This window comes from Myotis lucifugus, unplaced genomic scaffold (genome assembly GCF_000147115.1).
Source record: "Myotis lucifugus unplaced genomic scaffold, Myoluc2.0 scaffold_14, whole genome shotgun sequence".
NCBI lineage: Eukaryota > Metazoa > Chordata > Mammalia > Chiroptera > Vespertilionidae > Myotis > Myotis lucifugus.
This window is the reverse complement of record NW_005871062.1, coordinates 1288420-1307177: the sequence shown is the minus strand read 5'-3', so window position 1 is coordinate 1307177 and position 18758 is coordinate 1288420. Positions and strand designations below refer to the sequence as shown.

At 43.0% G+C, this 18758-nt stretch overlaps 1 pseudogene; it reads right to left on the bottom strand.

Moving 5' to 3' along the window:
- Positions 1 to 527: 527 nt before the first annotated feature.
- LOC102437962 lies at positions 528 to 18410 on the bottom strand (annotated as a pseudogene).
- Positions 18411 to 18758: the final 348 nt, after the last annotated feature.

Genomic DNA, 18758 nt, shown 5'->3' with positions numbered 1-18758 from the left:
GCACACCTTGGTCATGTTTTTCGATAATTTCTTTCTTTAATTCAATGCACATCATCCGCTTCTTCTTCCCAGCACTGTCCTTCGCACTTACTTTCTTCAGATCCATGGTTGAGAAAACGAAGTTTTGCAAAATAACTGCAAGCACAAATGCGAGCACAACACTGATGCTTCAACTAAGAGCTAACCACTTAAAGTGAACGAGTGAGACACGCGATGCTGGGCTGATGTTGTGGCGTTCACTGTGACGTTTGCTGAGCCAACTAGCGGTGGGGTATCTGAAGCTGGCTCATAACCCGAATTTTAGCTCGCAACTCAAAGCAAACAATCAGCCGAGAGACGGCTCATATCTCGAAAAACTCGTTAGTCGGGACACTCGTAAGTCAAGGCACCACTGTATACATATATAATTCTATGAAGCTAATACTAATTAAACACAGCACAAAGGGATTAATTCACACTACTGAAAAAAACACATAATAGGACCCTACTTGCATATGTAACCACAGGAACTGTACATTTTAAAAAAAGCTAAATGTCTTCGCTAAAGCTTTGCATCTCTCTGTAAAAATGACGATTTGGTTTAGTGAAGACACTGAATGATTCGATGTCCATGACTGCGTGCCAAGGTTGACCCATGCCCAGGGATACCTGCTCAATAAGGTTATGCACTGGATCCACATCCTGGTCGACCAGTTCACCTGGGTCAAAATCAATGCTTTCTTCAGTGACTTCAAGTACTTTTAGATTAGAGCCACGAAGACGAGCAATGGCAATGAGGTCGTGTGCCCACACTGTGTAACCATGAATTGCCAGAAGAGAAAGCTTTGTGCATCTCCACGCTAACAACACCAATGGATCTTCGTTTCGGTTATCACTAAGATCTGGAAAACCAGACATGGCAAGCACATCATTCATTAATATAAAATGAGTGAGGAACTTGTCATATTGCCTAGATATAAGATCAACAATAGCTCCCGAAACACTAGTGATGTAGCTGTCAAAATGAATCCTCTCTAGTGGTATACTGGGTTTCAGAATATTTAACATATCTTCACTCATAATATCAAAAGCCATAATATAGACCCGGAGGCTGGGGCTCCTTCGTGACAAGGCTTTCCAATGCTCATCATCTGGCATGTTGTCCAGAGACTTGTACATCACAGAAACATGGTGGACCAGGAGAGACAGTCGCTGCAAAGGCACATGGTTGCTATCGCTTAAGACTCTTGCCATCTCAGCTGTAAAGTCACAGAAGTCCAGGGCAAGTGAGCGCAGATTCACAAATCGCTCTAGTTCCACTGTAGTGATAAGGGTGCTGTTACCAGGAATATTGTCCAGTAAACTCAGGTGCTCCATGGTGTTGGCAATAGAGTTTGAGAGAGATGGCAGTGATGTTGGGGTTACTATTTCCAGCATAAACCCACAGCACAGCCATTTCAATCGCCTACTATTACTCAGTATTTCTTCAAACAGCTGCTGAATTTGCTTGATTTTTTTGCCATCAGGGTCCACCTTGCTGAGGTATGTATTTGACAAATTTCCTTGCTGTTGTGGAACGCTTATATCTCCAAAAAGGCTAAACTTCTGGAGGTTCCTGTTGTTCCGGATGGTGACCAGCACGCACAGCACCAGCTCCAAGTAGGTGCGCAGCTCTTCCAACCAAGGGGTAGAGAGCTGCAAGGCCTTGACTTCTTTCCCGCTGGTCCCGGGGTTCGCGCTGCCTCCGCTCAGGTAATCCGCGGAGGCGAACTCAACGCGCAGCTCCCGCACGAACCAGCCGCACTTGCGCATGAGGAACTCGAGCCGAGGCTGCTCCGCCCGGGAGACCGGGAGGCAGACGCGGAGCTCGGGCCAGAGGGCCGGGTGGAAGAGGCACTCGCGCCAGTGCGAGCAGGAGGCCGAGGCCCGCAGCCGGTCGGCCGCCGGCAGGAAGGAGAAGATGTGCACGATCAGCTCGCTGGGCAGTGATTCGGCCCCCGCCGCCTGCCCGCACAGAGCCATCCGGCCACGAACCAAGTCTAGCTCAAGTGGCAGAGAGGAGGAAAGGCCCCGCCGGGGGTGGCCCCGGAGAACCAGCCGCTAGCCTCTCAACCTTGACTCACAGCCTCGGAGGCCTGCAGGCTCAGTTACTTCAAAACCGTCGTCTGGCCTATTTCTGCCGGGGTCCAGCCACAGCGGTCCAGGGGTTCCCAAAGGTGAGGACGGAGTTGGCGAAGAATGAAGGACACAGAGACAGAGTTCAGATCATCAGCATAGCCAGGTTCTCTAGCCAGGTTCTCCAGCCAGGTTCTGTCTTTATTCTCTTGTTACATCTGTATTTATACCAGTTGATTTTAATCCTATCCATTCTATTGAAAGGTTAGGGCGTTTCATAGGTCTATTTTTTAATGTGTATTTTATTTAATCTTTTCATTAAGAAGATTAAATGAGAAGTAGATATTATTATTACCCTTATTTTATAGATGATAAATGGGAGGTACAGAGCTGTTAAAGTAGCTTATCCTCAGCCACACTAGTGAATGGTAAAGCCAAGATTTGAATCTATTCTCTTGATCAGAAAAGCTGTGCTCTTAGCCAGTATTCAACAGGGAATGGGATTAACAGTAAAACATTTGCTCACCTAATTTTTCTCCCAACATACACCACTCCCTCTTAAGATATTCTCTGCTAAAGCTGCTTGTTATAAGAAATGATAAAATTTATCTTTTAGGGAATAATCCATAGTTTCAATAGAGCTTTTGGAGTAATCCACAGAAAAAGTTCTGTTCAAAGGAGAACTTCAAAAGGACTGATAAAAGCAATTAAGAATAATAGAATCATTTATTCACTTACTTCTGAAGGTTTATTTCACTGTAATTTATTTTCTACTTTATTTTATACTTATTAGGACCTAGTAACTAGTAAAAAAAAAAAGTCGAGACTTTTGTTTGCTGGAAAGGGAGTCTCAGAACAATGAAATAAACTATTTAAAAAGTAACCTCAGGCACCTGAATGCTAAGTGATATGTTTATTCATATCCTTATAGATATTAAATGCATACTTTCTATTTTCATGATCTAAACAGAGATAATAAATCAACATTTCCACATAATTTTTGAAACATAAATGCTTTCCTGCCTGAGAATATGGCTTGTGTATTGACAGTGTATGTACAGAGTAGGACATTTTCAGCTGCAGAGAACAGAAGATCCCAACTCAAATTGGCTTAAAGAATAAGGACAAGTATCATTTCTCATAGCTGGAAGTTCAGAGGAAGGCAAAGCCCAGGCCTGGATCAATCAGCAGCTTAATCAAGTCATCACGGACTCCAGGTTTTTTCATTCTTCCACTCTGCTGTCCCCAGTTTTGGTTGGATCCAAGACCACCTGCTGGATGGCTTTGGTAGTCCCACGTGTGACCCCCAGAAATGACAACATCCAGAGAAATGACAGAAGCTGTCTCTTCTCTTATCTCTTTTATTAGAAGCAATAAAATCTCTCTCATAACACTCCCAGCACACTTCCATCAATTCCTGTTGGACTCTGGTCACATGACTAAAGCAATTGATGGGGAGTCAACCACCATGATCACCCAAACAGATACCAGTCGTTTTCCAGGCTGCATTTCTGAAATAAAGGCCATATGTATGTCCAGATATCAAACCTTTACTAGCCTTGGAAATAAAAATCTTAAAAAGGATAAAAACCTGAAATTTTATAAAGGTGGGCCTATGTTTTTTTCTGACTGACAATGAATTGTCTCTATCACCATGGACCACAAGTACCGCCTGCCCAGGATCAGTATTTCCATGTAAGAATTCCTCCCCTGCATTTCTCAAGAAAATTTATGTTTTCCAAATCCTGAATACCAAGAAAAGTCATCCAAGAAATTGGGAAAATGGGGAAAGTATTATAGTTCTTCTGTGAGAATGAAAGATTAACAATGAACATAAAGACATTATTAGCAGAAGGCATCCACTGATGTCAAGTCAAAAGCAAGACCTGGAAGCACTGACAGGTGGAGCTGAAGGTGAAGGCTGACATTTCTGGGGACCAGGACAGGAACATGCAAGAGAGAGGTGATCACAGTCTCACTGGTCAGTCTTGCTGGTGGCTGTTCCCTTGTTATAAATGTGTGTTCCTGGGCCTTTCTGCTGCTAACGATGAGCCACTGCTGCCCCAAATACAATAAATATTAATGTTTTCATGTATAGTATGAATTAACACAAAATCTGTGAATGGTACATACCACTACTAGGAGATTTAGATGCTACATTTCAATGACCACTCAATGATGTTCATGACAATTTTCAGTATTTGACTACTTGCTGTAAGATACTACCAAAATATAAATGCCTTATTAATATCATCAAGAACAAATATTTTACAAAGGTTGCCAAACTTAATATTTCTTATTTATTGAATAAAAAGTTTAGCTATTCATAATAGTGAATAAAGAGTATGAAGAATGTCGGAAATTATTTTTATTTCTTAAAATAACTTTTGATTTTGGTAATTCCTGAGAATTCCTAGGAATTTCAAGTTTTTATCTCCAGTTCCCAAAGATTAATGTCTCTTGGAAATCCAGAAATAGTACTTGGCCTCTTAGGCCCTTAAGAATTTTTGTTGAAAGGAAGAAAAATGGAGGTGATGGTTAGTGTCCAGAACACTGGATCTTCTTGTAATGCAAGCAGGTGGTAAGAAGGAAAGAACTAGATGTAAAGTCAAATATGTTTGTGGCTGTAGAAATAAGCCAGACAGAGAAAGACAAATACTGGGTGGTATCACATCTAAGTGGAATCTAAAGAAAAGTCAAACTCATAGAAAGAGAGAATAGAAAAGTGGTTGCCAAAGGCTTGGGGGTTGGGGACAGTAAGGGAGAAGTTACAAAGGGTACAAACTTCCAGCTATTGGATGAAGAAGGGTCCAATGTAAAACAAGGTGACTATCTATAATAATAAAATCATAATATGCTAATTAGACCAGAAGTCCTTCTGGATGACCTTCTGGACAAAGCTGGGGCTGCAAGGGAAGCCCAGATCCTGAGTGCCTGCCCTGCAGCCAGAGGGAAGCCCGGGTCCCGGGTGCCTGCCAACAACTGGAGGGAAGCCCGGGTCCTGGGTCCTGGGTACCAGAGGGAAGCCTAGGTCCCAGGTGCCAGAGGGAAGTGGTGCCGGCAGCTGGGGGAAGGAAGGCCTACTCTTGCACAAATTTTGTGTATCGGGCCTCTAGTAGTTGATAATACTGTATTGTATACCTGACATTTGTTAAGAGAGTAGAACTTAAATGTTCTCACCAAAATAAATCTATATATATAAAAGCCTAAGCAACTGAACGATCAGTCGGTATGACACACACTGACCACCAGGGGGCAGACACTCAATGCGGGAGCTGCCCCCTGATGGTCAGCGTGCTCCCACAGCAGAAGCACCACTCAGCTGACCAGCAGGCACCAGATGCAGGGCTCACAGCTGGCTGCCACAGCAGAGCAGCAGTGAGCCTACCAAGTGGTGGCGGTGGCAGGTGCAGCAGGGCTGGGATGAGCAGGAGTGACAGGTGCCATTGGACTGCCAGTTTTGGCCCGATCCCTGAGGCTGTGCTGAGGGACCCCATCAGTGCATGAATCCGTGCACTGGGCCTCTAGTATACTAGTATACAAAAAGTGAGGTGGCTCATATACATATCCTATATAATAAAAGGCCAGCGACTGTAACAGCATAACAATTAGAACAACTGATCAACCAGTCGCTATGAGGTGCATTGACCACCTCTCGGTTCCTCCCCCCAGTTCGCAGGCTCCGATAGATTGCCAGATGGGAACCGGGGAACCAGGGTGAGTGTTGGCGGTGGGGCGGGACTGGGGACTGGTGAACAGGCAGAAGATGGCCCTGATCGCAGGGTAGGCCTAGGGACCCAACCTGCGCACGATTTCGTGTGCTGGGCCTCTAGTATATATATATGAAATCACTATGACTGTACACTTCAAATATCTTATAATTTTATTTGTCAACTATTCCTCAACAAAGCTAAAAAATGCTTATTCAATAATAAAACTGTTTCCTTTCTCTTCTAAAAAAATTCTGTACCTGTGGGCAGCAAGTTTTGATGTTTCCGTGGAACGGCCTCCGTTCTCTAAAGCAGTAAAGGTAGCGGTCATTTGTTGAGAGGGAGAGTGGCCAGCAGAGGGTTTTCAGAGACTGGTAAGGGTTTACAGTTGCCCTTGGAGGGGATGAAAGAGTCATCTTGAGGATACCTAGCAGGCTTGTGGACCTTTTGAACTCTTAGCTGAAGTCCTGAGCACTCAATAAAGTAAAGAGAGGAAGCTCCTGACAGGCAGTACCCCACGACCTTACATTTTCTGTGTGGACACAGGGTGCCCACATGCAGACACACAAGCACACACATGCACACACTCTCAGCACAAACCCAGAGCAATACAGGAACTAACAAACTGCTATGAAATGTCCCCTTGGCCCGTGGCGAGAACTGTCACAGAACGGGAGGTCAGTGTTCCCCATAAACACCAGGAAAGAGACACTGCAAACAGCATGCGATTGGAATAGGGAGAGGAAGTACTTTAGCAAATATGGCAATTGGATCTAGCAGTAGTACTAGAGATGATTGCTCTTGCTCATCCTGAACTCACCCTACATGTTACCTCCCATAAAACCATGCCTGTAAGCTTTTGGAAGAACCCAAATGTGGCTCCTTCGTCAGTAAACTGGGTCATGTGCCCTGGTTTCCAGCCTCAGCTGTGCCACTAGTTGAGTAAGTGACACTGGGCTTCTCTGGCTCCAGTTTGCTGCATGCAGGATGTTCTGGTGAAGGTCCTTGGGGGTGGAGGCATTGCTCTAGGCACATTTGGTGCTAGATTGGCTTTCTGTTGCAAGGAACAGAGACCCACAGAGGTCATCTCTAGTGATGAGGGTTGTAGTAGGAACACAGGAGCAATGAGGGAGGCAAGAATCCCAGGTGAACCCAGGCACAGCCATACAACCTGACCCTGTGGAACCTGGCACAGAGTTCTGCACTTTGAAGGGCCACCCAGAGTCTAAGAAGCTGGGTGGGTAAACTGTCCACCTGTTCCACCCCTTCCCTTAACTAGTCTCTCTCTCTCTCTCTCTCTCTCTCTCTCTCTCTCTCTCTCTCCTCTCCTCTCCTCTCCTCTCCTCTCCTCTCTCTCATCTCTCCTTAGATGACTGCTTGCTTTTGCCCCTCATGGACCATACAGACAAAGTTCATTTGGCTCAGCTAATCACCCATCTATCCAATTTGGACTAACTTTTTGGGCTAAATGACTGCATAGCACAGCTGCTCAGCCTATAGATATGCTGCCCTTGGGTCCGGTGCTCACCTCAACCCTCTCAGCTGTGACAGAATGTAGCTACCCTGTGCTAAGGGTGCTCCCTCACAGAGTCTGTGAGAGGGCAGGCATCCTGTTGCCCAGGGGTTCCTCATCCGGCTGGGCCACTTAATCTCCCCCAGCCCCATCCTCCACCTCCTGATAACATTGCATTGTTGCCTGTGGGTGCTGGGCTCAGAGTGGGCTGGTTCGCTTTACCCCATGTAGTTTTCTCAACAATTCTCCAAGTTAGATGTCTCTTATTTATAGAAATGAAACTGAGACCCAGTAAGTCAAGGTCACCTGGTAATGAGCAGCAGAATCAGCATGAACACATAGGCCTACATAACTCTAAGACCTATCTCCTTTCCATTCTGTTACCCTTATTTCCCCCTGCAATCTTTACAATCAATTTCTTCTTTAGACCCTGCATCCTAAAGAATACAGTCATTTGTTCAAGACAAGGGCAACCAGGGCAGGACGCTGACAGTAACAAACCATGTCCACTCGCTTCCCCAGATGCAAGGTTCTCCTTCCAGGAGAGCCAGATCCCACACCCAGAGCTGCCGCCCAGCGACCACACTGCGCGCGCACTCAGCTCCTTCCCTAAGGCGGCAGAGTACAGTCTGGAGATAAATTAAAACAGGCCAATTATGCGCTGAGTATAGTTTAAATGATATCAGAAAAATTGCCTATAAATAAAATTGGATAGCAGCCCTGGCAAACCAGTGCAAGTAATTATATAAACTTTATGGTGGTAATTATTTTTCATAAAACTTGGTTACATCCCATCTCCAATGAATCTACCCATAATAATCCTATAGTATGTATTCATCATACATAAAACCAGGAGTCATTACCAAATGTGCTATAAATATGCACTGAGTTTTGTGCCTTCTCCAAAGACCTTGAACAGTGTCTATGGTTCATTCGGCCCATTGGCAAGCAGCCAGGCCTCACAGGTGACTCTTTGGCTGAGGCCTGGGGGTGGTGGCATGGGATAGTGTCAACCTTTCAACACTTCTGGGTTTTGTTAAGAAACTGGTAGTGTCAGGGGAGGACACACTAATTAGGAGGTGGCAGAGAGTGCGAAGACTGAGAGTTGGACAAAGTGAGTAGCCTCCTCTCACTTCCCCTGGCCTTCCAAGCCAGGTTTTCCTGCTCAGGGACTGAAGGAGACACACAGCAGTAGTTCCCTTGCTGAGAGAGCACTGGACTGGGGCCTGGGCGTACCACCCCAGCCTGGTCCATTAGCATGCTGGTGGCCTTGGCAATCCTCATCTCTTTTTGGGGCATTTGGTTCCTGATCTATAAAGGTAAGGATTACACCATTTTACTTTTGTATTAATTTGGTTCAACAAATCATCCTCCAGTGCATTTTCTGCACCAGGAACTGTGTTTAGTGAAATGGACACACAGTGTTTGAGACACTCCTTGCCTTCTTGATGCTTCCAGACCAGTGGGGAATACATTGAACAAGTAATAACAACAGGTATGCTAATTATTATGATGGAGAAATTGAGATTATTTAACAGGAAATCTCATACAGGTTGTTGGGGCAGCGGTGGTGTTAGGGAAGGCTTCCTAGAGGCAGTGTCACTTATGCTAAAGGATATACCTGAAGGAAAAGGAGGGGCGAGGAAAGGTGCTGATGGCTGAGCATGGGAGGGAGGCTTCACCCAGAGCCTGGCATTACTCGAGGGCAGGAATCCTGTCTTGGCTTCTTCATTTGCTCTTGTTGGAACCTGGTGTACCCAGTCTAGGCCCCACGGCCTGCTTTTGGTAGAGGAACATGTGCTGGCCTCCAGATCAGTGCTCTGCCCAGATGCGAGGGTCAGATGAGGTCCCAGAGGCAACAGGAGTCGGAGACCTAAGAGCTACTGACCACATGAGAAAGAGTAATTGTTTCTGTCATGTTTCCTCTTTCCCCCTCCAAATGGCAACCCCTGGGCCTTTTGCTCCTGGGACAGCTGCCCAGCCACTTCATTTTCTGCTTGGATGTAATTTCAGAGCGTGGACTTTACACTCTTGTGCTTCCCTTCTCCATCTGTGCCTGAGTTGGCAACTCAAAGGAGCGGTCCTCCCTCCTGCCGGGAAGCCAGAAAGGGGCCTTCTCTGTAGGAAGTCCAGCTGCTCCTCCGGGGTCAGAGCAGGACTGGAGAGCTCTCCCTTCCCCCACATCAGACCCTCCCAGAGCTGCCAGGGAAACACACCCATGCATGAGGGGAGGGCAGGAGCATCCATTTCCATAGTAATTATTTAGCATCAGTTAAGCAGGTCGACAAGTCCCAAACACAGACACATTGTATTGACTCCCTAAACATATGGAGGCTCTGCTCTCTCAGTTCAAGTGTGAGTTAGTGCTGTCAGCTGTGCCTAGGGATCTTGAAGTCGTTTCCACTTAGACTTGAATGCTCATTATTTCAGAGGAAGTTCCCTGATCTTTTGGTCTTATTCTGAATCAGTCCCTTAGGGCACAAAACATTATTCGAGACTGGATCCAGGGAGAGTCTGTTTTCCCCCCACGTGACACACAGATTCTAGACAGTGTAGCTGTGGTTGCCCTCACACCACCCCATTTCCCTATCTCTTCACCACTCTGTGAGTTACAGTGACCCTACCAACTCAAGAAAATATTCACACAGCTATATCCCTAAATAGCTCTTCCCATTTAATTGTCTTAATTATAGGCTCAGATATAACAACAAAAGGAAATATATTGAAACAAGAGCAGAATAATTGAAGGTGGTGGAGGATTAGATAATTATGATTGAAAACCTACATCAATGGAACCAAATGCAATGTGTATGGAGCAAGATAGTAATAGAGTTCAGCTTATATGATAAAAGGCATGCAAGATTATCAGGGAGATAAGTGTTCAGAGTTTGATTTGTTGACTTTCAGAAGATAGAGCACACAGATTGCCGGCTGTCTCATCAAAACTATGGAGAATACCTGCTTCTTCTTTTACTCGGTGGCAGCAACTTGAGAATGGACCATGGCTTTTATCTGGACTTTTCAAACCAAGATAAGAATTAGAGTTAGTTTGAAGTCTCAACTTTAAGGAAGTGATAGCAAAGCTATTCTGCACAGGAAGAGAGATTATATCCAGGCACCTTCTCCTCAGGACCCATGTCAGGACAACATCCCATGCCCACCCATTGACATGTCAATGGCAAAGAGATTGTGCTCTGGAGCCAGTCACATGGAAAGAAGATAGACACATAGCAAAACCCTCCATCTCCAACCTCTCCACCAAACAGAGCTTAGACCTCTGGGAAGAGATGTGGGAAGAAAAGGGATGGGATGAAGGGCTGAGAGGGACCAGGCATGTTGCTATCAATCTTAGAATGTCAAGGGGTGTGTTCCAAGCATTCACAGATTCTTAATATGCAGTAGACATAAAACTCCTTTGTGATCTCTCAGAGTAACAAAAAATGGCTTCTTAGATCTTCTCCGGGCCACCATACTTAAGATATAGGGAGTAAACTTGCACAAAGAAAGTTCTCTCACTTTGTTGCTTACCTTATTATTTTCTTTTCTTTTTTTAAAAAAAATATATTTTATTGATTTTTTTTTTTTTTTTACAGAGAGGAAGGGAGAAGGATAGAGAGTTAGAAACATCGATGAGAGAGAAACATCGACCAGCTGCCTCCTGCACACTCCCTACTGGGGATATGCCCGCAACCAGGGTACATGCCCTTGACGGGAATTGAACCCAGGACCCTTCAGTACGTAGGCTGACATTCTATCCACTGAGCCAAACCGGTTAGGGCATACCTTATTATTTTCTTAACTAGAGGCCCGGGTGCACAAAAATTTGTGCACTCGGGGAGGAGGGGGGGGGTCCCTCAGCCCGGCCTGTGCCCTCTCGCAGTCTGGGACCCCTCGGGAGATAACGACCTGCTGACTTAGGCCTGCTCCCGGGTGGCAGAGGGCACGCCCAATCCCTAAGTGCAGCCCCTGGTCAGGCTCAGAGCAGGGCCGATTGGGGAGTTGGGGCGCCGCTCCGTCATGCACAGAGCAGGGCAGATTGGGAGGTTGCGATGCCACCCTCACTCACGCTCAGGGTAGGGCCGATTGGGGGGTTGGGGCACCGCCCCCTGTCACACTCAAGGTAGGGTCGATGGGGAGGTTGCGGCGCCACCCCCTGTCACGAACAGAGCAGGGCTGATCAGGGGGTTGGGGCGCTGCCCCCTGTCACTCACAGAGCAGGACCAATCAGGGGATTGGGGCGCTGCCCCCTGTCACTCACAGAGCAGGGCCCATCATGGGGGTTGGGGCTCTGTACCCTGTCACACACAGAGCAGGGTCAATCAGGGGGTTGGGGAGCTCCCCCCTGTCATGCACAGAGCAGGGCCGATCAGGGGGTTGAGGAGCTCCCCCCTGTCACTCACAGAGTAGGGCCGATAGGGGAGTTGGGGTACCGCCCCCTGTCACACACAGAGCAGGGCGGATCAGGGGGTTGGGGCGCTGCACCCTGTCACACTCAGGGCAGGGCCGATGGAGAGGTTATGGCTCTACCCTGTCACACACAGAGCAAGGCCCGTGGAGGGGGGTTGGGGCGCCACCCTCTATCACCCACAGAGCAGGGCCGATCAGGGGATTGGGGAACTCCCCCCTATCAGGCACAGAGCAGGGCTGATCAGGGGGTTTGGGCGCCTTCCCCTGTCACGAACAGACCCCGGTGCTGGGAGCCTCGCTGCTCCGCTGATCCCAGTGCCGGGAGGCATATTACCCTTTTACTATATAGAATAGAGGCCTGGTGCATGGGTGGGGGCCAGCTGGTTTGCCCTGAAGGGTGTCCTGGATCAGGGTGGGGGTCCCCATTTTGGTGCCTGGCCAGTCTGGGTGAGGGTCTGAGGGCCGTTTTCAGGCTGGCGGGTGACTAAAGCTCCCAACTGCTCCTTTTTTTCTTTTTCTTTTTTCTATTCTGGGCCAGCTTTAGCTCTGAGGCCTCGCTGCTGAAAGCAGGTTTCTGGCCTTTGTTTACCTTCTGTATTTGATACAATGTTGCGGTCCGGCTGGCTGAAGCCCGGCTGACTGAAAGCTGGTTTCTGGGGTTTTGTTTAGCTTCTATATTTGCAACATAGTTGCTTAGAGTTGCAGCTGAGAGGCCGGCAAGTCAGGCGGGGAATGTTGGAGTTTGCCATCACTGGAGCAAGCAAGCCTCCCTGTTTGCTTCAGTGCACGGCTGCCGGCCGCCATCTTGGCTGACAGTTAATTTGCATAAGGATATGCTGATTAGCCAATGGGAAGGGTAGCAGTCGTACGCTAATTTCCATGTTTCTCTTTTATTAGTGTAGATGGGTCTTTCAAAGAGCAAAAGTCTGTAATTTTGAACAAGTCCAATTCTTCAAATTTCTTTTTCTCTCATGAAATTTGCTTTCTTGGTTTTAAAAATTCTTTGCCCTCTCCCAAGCTTGCAAAAATTTTCTCCTAGAAATCTAACATTGTGAAGTTTTATGTTTAGGTCTATGATCCATCCAATTATTTCACTTTTTTCCATAAAGATATCCATTTAATCAAATACTACATTTTTCTTTCCCCAATGAACTACCTTGGCTCCTTTGTAGAATATCAAGTGGTCGTGTATGTGTGATTCTATTTCTGAATTCTCTATTTTCCCCCCTTGATTTCCATGTCTATCTTTTCACTGATATGACACATTACTATAGATTTATAGTTAGTTTTAAAATTGGATAGTGCAAAAAGTCCTCCATTTTTTTCTTTAAAAAATTGATTTGGTTTTTTAATATCCTTTGTATTTCCAAATAAATTCTAGAATCAGCTTGCCAATTTGTGCTTTTAAAAAAATCCACTAGAATTTTCATTGAGATAGTGAGAAATCTGTAAATCATTTGGAGGAGAATTGCCATCTTAACAATGAGTCTTCCAATTCTTAAACAAGATATATCTCTCCATTTATTTAAATCCTTAGTTTCTCTCATCAATTTTAATTTTCAGTGTATTGGTCTTAGACATGCTTTTTATATAAACTAGAGGCCCGGTGCACAAAATCTCCTGCATGGGGAGGGTGGGTCTCCTCAGCCCAGCCTGCACCCTTTCCAATCTGGGACCCATCAGGGGATGTCCGACTGCCGGTTTAGGCCCGACCCCGGGGATCGGGCCTAAACCAGCAGTCCGACATCCCTCTCACAATCCTGGACCACTGGCTCCTAATCGCTCACCTGCCTGCCTGCCTGCCTGCCCCTAACTGCCCCCCCCCCGGCCTGGTCGCCCCTAACTTCCCCCCAACCAGCCTGGTCTCCCCCAACTGCACCCCCCCCCCCACCAGCCTGGTTGCCCCCAACTGCCCCCGCCCCCTGCTGGCCTGGTCACCTCTTACTGCTCCCCCTGCTGGCCTGATTGCTCCCAACTTCCCCCTTTTGTGGGCCGGGTTGCCCCCCAACTGCCTCCCCTGTTGGGCCGGGTTGCCCCAAATTGCCCCTCCCCCCCCCCCCCCCCCCCGCTGGCCTGGTCACCCCACACAGCCTGCTGTTCAGTCATTTGGTCATCCCTCACTAACCCCCCTGCCAGCCTGGTCATAGGCAGCCATCTTTTGAGGGTGTGAGGGTTAATTTTCATATCACCTCTTTATTATATAGGATACCTAAGTGATTTATTTGGGGGGAGACACTATCAAAATCTCCTACACTCAGTTTCCCCTATTATTAATATAATTCATTAGAGTTATCTATTTTACCCTTTAATTCATCAATTTTTGCTTCATATATTTTGAAGCTCTGTTATGAGATGCATGCATATTTATGATTGTTATATTTTCCTGTGGTATTGTCCTTTTTATCATTATAAAGTGCTTATTTATTTATGGTAAGACTCTATATCTTAAAGTTTATTTTGTCTGATATTAATATAACCACTCCAACTTCCCATGCTCTCCATATGTGTTATTTTTTCTAGCATTTTATATTCAATCTATCAGTGCCATTATATTTAAAGCTTGTCTCTACTAGACATAATATAATTGAGTCTTTTAAAAAGATCCTTTTGATAATCTCTGCCTCTTAATGGAATATTTTGTTCATTTATTTTCAATGTCATTATTGATATGCTTGAATTTAGGTCTAGTATTTTGTTCTTTTATTCCTGTTTGTGTCATCTGATCTTCAATCTTCTATTCTTCCTTTTCTGACTTTTTTTGGAGACAGTTGAATAATCTCTAGAATTTCATTTTTATTGGCTTTTTAGCTATATACTCTTTGCATTATTTTTAAGTGGTTACTCTACATATTTCAATATGCATCCTTAGCTTTTCACAGTCTACTTAGAGCTAATATTATACCACTTTACTCAAAATGTATGAACCTTCAAACTCCATACTCGTTTTAACTCCCATCTTTTATGTTATTGTTCTGACCAATATTACACTTACATATTCTGTAAACCCCACTATACAAATGCTATAACCTTCGCTTTAAACTTTAAGATGGCCCTGGCTAGTGTGGCTCAGTTGATTGGCTATTGTACTGTGCCCCAAAAGGTTGCTGGTTTGATTCTCAATCAGGGCACATGCCTGGGTTGCGGGCTCCATCCTCATTGGGGGTGCATGCAGGAGATGATTGATGTTCTGCTCTCACATTGATGTTTCTCTCTCTCTCCCCCTCTCCCTTCTTCTCTCTCTAAAAATCAATAAAAATATTTTTAAAAGAAACTTTAAGATGTATTTTAAAGAAACCAAGAGGAAAAATATAGTTTTAAACATATATACCTACATAGTTACCACTTCTGGTACTCTTTATATCTCCTGAAGATCTGATCTTCTATCAGGTACTATTTTCCTTTAGCCCTGAGAACTTTATTTAATATTGCTTGAAGTGAAGGTCTGCTGCTGATGAATTATTCTAGTTTTCCGTTATCTGAAAATAAGTTTAATTTTTCTTTATTCCTGAAGAATTTTTTTTTTTACTGAACATATAATTCTGGGTTGACCGTTTTTTCATTTAGCATTTCACTTTTTATTTTATTTCAGAACAGTTTTTTTATTTAAGAAAAATTGCAAAGATAGTACAGAGTTCCCATATACACCACACCCAGCTTCCCCTATTACTAACATCTTTCATTAATATTTTATAGTTGTTACAATTAGTGACTAAGTTTTTCTGGAGGATATTATGGAGAATTGATATAACTTAATCTTTAAATATTTGGTGGAATTCACCAATACAATTATATGGCCCTGGTGCCTACTTTTTAGGAAGGTTATTAGATTTTTATTCAATTTTCTTAAGAGATAAAGGCCTATTCAGATGATCTATTACCTTGTGTGAGTTTGGTAGTTTGTATCTTTCAAGGTATCAGTCAATTTCCTCTAAGTTATTAAATTTGTGGGCATAGAGCTGTTCATAGTATTCCTTTATTATTCTTTAATGTCCATGGGATCAGTAGATGAGCCTCTTTTTATTTCTAATATCGGTGATTTGTGACTTTTCTCTTTTTCTCTTGGTTAGTTGTCCTAGAGATTTATCAATTTTATTGATCCTTTTTAAAAAAGATTTCATTGACTTTCTATATTAATTTTGTTTTCAATTTTACTGATTTCTGCTCTAATTTTTATTATTTCTTTTTTTTCTACTTGTTTTAGGCTTAAATTGCTCTTCTTTCTCTGGTTTCCTAAAATAGAAACTTACATTATTGATTTTAAATCTTTCTTCTTTTCTAATATATACATTCAATGCTATAAATTTCTCTGTAAGGACTGCTTTCACTGCATCCCACAAATTTTGATAAATTGTATTGTAATTTTCTTTTAGCTAAAAATATTTCTCTGTGGACTTTGTTGACCCATGTGCTATACAGGATTATATTGTTTAATCTCTAAATATTTAGATATTTTTTCAACTATCTTTCTGGTATTGATCTTTAGTTTAATTCGATTGTGGTATGAGAATACACTATATATGATTTCTATACTCTTAAGTTTGTTAAGGTGTGTTTTATGGCCCAGGATGTGGTCTTTCTTCATCAATGTTCCATGTAAACTTGGGAAAAATGTATATTCTGCTGCTTTGGGGTGGAGTGTTTTAGAAATGTCAATAAGATCAAGTTGATTGATAATGCCATTCAGGTCAACTACATCCTTACTGATTTTCTGTCTGCTTGATTTATTAATTCTTGAAAGAGTTGTGTTGAAGTCTCTAACTATATTATGGAGTTTGTCTATTTCTTCTTAATATTAGTTTTTCACTCACATATTTTGATGTTCTGTTATCAGATACATATAAATTTAAGATTGTTATGTCTTCTCAGAGAGCTGATCCCTTAAAAAGTATGTGATGTGCCTCTTTATCACTGAAAGTTTCCTGTATCCTGAAGTGTTTTTTTTTAAAATTAATAAAGTCATTCCACTTTCTTTTGTTTAGTGTTAGCATGACATATCTTTTTCCATACCTTTGTGCTTAACATGAGTCTTTATATTTAAAGTGGGTTTCTTCATAGTTTGACAATCTGTCAATTGGTCTTTTAATTTGTATATTTAGATCATCACATTTGAAGCAATTGTTGATATAGTTGGATTAACATCTATCATATTTATAATTATTTTCTGTTCATTATATTTGCTCTTTGTTTCATTTTTAAGCTCCCTTTTCTTGTTGTAAATAAGCATTTTATATGATTTCAATTTATCTCCTTTCTTAGCATATACAATATACTTCTTTATTAAAATTTTAGTGGTTGCCTTTGAATTTGTAAAATGTATTTTTACACTAATCTAAGTATGTCTTTAAATAACACCATACCACTTTACTTGTAGTGTAGGTATCTTATAATAGAGTATTCTCAGTTCTTCCCTCCCATCTCTTATACATTGCTGGCATTCATTTTGCTTACCTATAAGCTGTATTCACCCAATAAATCATTACTATTATTACTTAAACCAACAGGTATATTTTATATCAATTAAGAATAAGAAAAATTAAAGATTTTATTTTACCTTTATTTATTTCTTCTCCAATACTCTTCCTATCTTTGTGTAGTAGAAAATCACTTTAAAAAGGCTCACCCTGTGTCATTCCTTTCCTCTAAATGTCAACCCCCCTCCAGTTTTTGTCAGCTCCTAAGTGCCTTCATCTTTTTAAAAACATTTTCTTCAGAGTTTATAGTTGTTGCCTTCAGGAGGATTGGTCCAATACAAGCTCTTCCATTACTGTAAGTGAAACTCCTTGTGTAGAGCTATTACATTTATTTTCACGAAAGGTATTGATTCATAATTTTTCTTTCTTGACCACTTTTGTCAATCAAAATTTGTTGACTTCATAAGAAGAGTTTAACCATCATTTTCAAATATAGATTTGAACTTCCTTTTCTTAAGTAAATTTCCTTATATGTGTCCTCATTCAATTATCCATTCCCTCAATATTGATTCAGATTCTACCAGATGCTACCACAGACTAAGCATTGGAAATTCAAAAATGAATAAATTCTACTCCCTACTCCTAAGGAGCTCCAAGCCTAGTGGCAGTGACACAATCATATCTCACATTTATATAAAGCAAAGTTTTGTCACACATGCCATCATGCTCAGTTCCCACTAAGACCTTGTGAAATTCGTACAGCAGGTATGACAGTCCCTGAATAACAGACTTGCTGGCCTCCCCAGTGTTGTTTGGTAACCTTTCTTCATCATTAAATCTGTGTTTCACTGCTGCTGCTGACCTGGAGCACACTGCATAGAGTTGCCCATGTGAGAAGCAGCTGAACTACAGATTAACAGTTGGAGCTCATATTTGATTGATTAATCTGTTTACAGTGACCTAAGATGCTGAGAAAATATTTCCATATAGAAGGTCCTAAAGGCCTATCATTGAACTTTGTTTTCAGTTGCTTTTAAGGATAAGTGGTACAACAGATCTTACTGCTAGTGGCCCAACACTTCACGGTCCCCATCCTGCACTGCTCCTCTCTGCAGGAGGATTATACCTTCCTCCCCTACTGATGACAGGCATGGTCACATGATTAACTATGGCTGAAAAGCTCTCACACCCAGGATATGGTGTGCCTTATCTCTTTTCCTTCTTTCACAGACCAGCAATGTCGAAGACAAAGGCTTTATAATCAGCCTGGGTCATGGAGTGAACATAGGTGAATCAGGGTCATAGCAAGCCTTTTGATGTATAACGTAAGAAAGAAAGAAATTTTGGTTGTGTTACATCTCTGATATTTAGCAATAACTTCTTACCAAGGCATAACCTAGAGTCCTAGACTATACTGACTGATACAATTAATTATCTCTTTCTGGTGTCATTCAGGGTCACCCAAAGCAAATGTTATTATATACTTTAAATAACCATGTAATTGCAGTGAAAATTCATCTGGTTTCTTTTGTTTGATGCATTATTAGATACACATAAATATGGACATAATTATGATGAAATTCAGAAAGGTGAAGTGAGTTGCCTAAAATCACAGTTTATAAA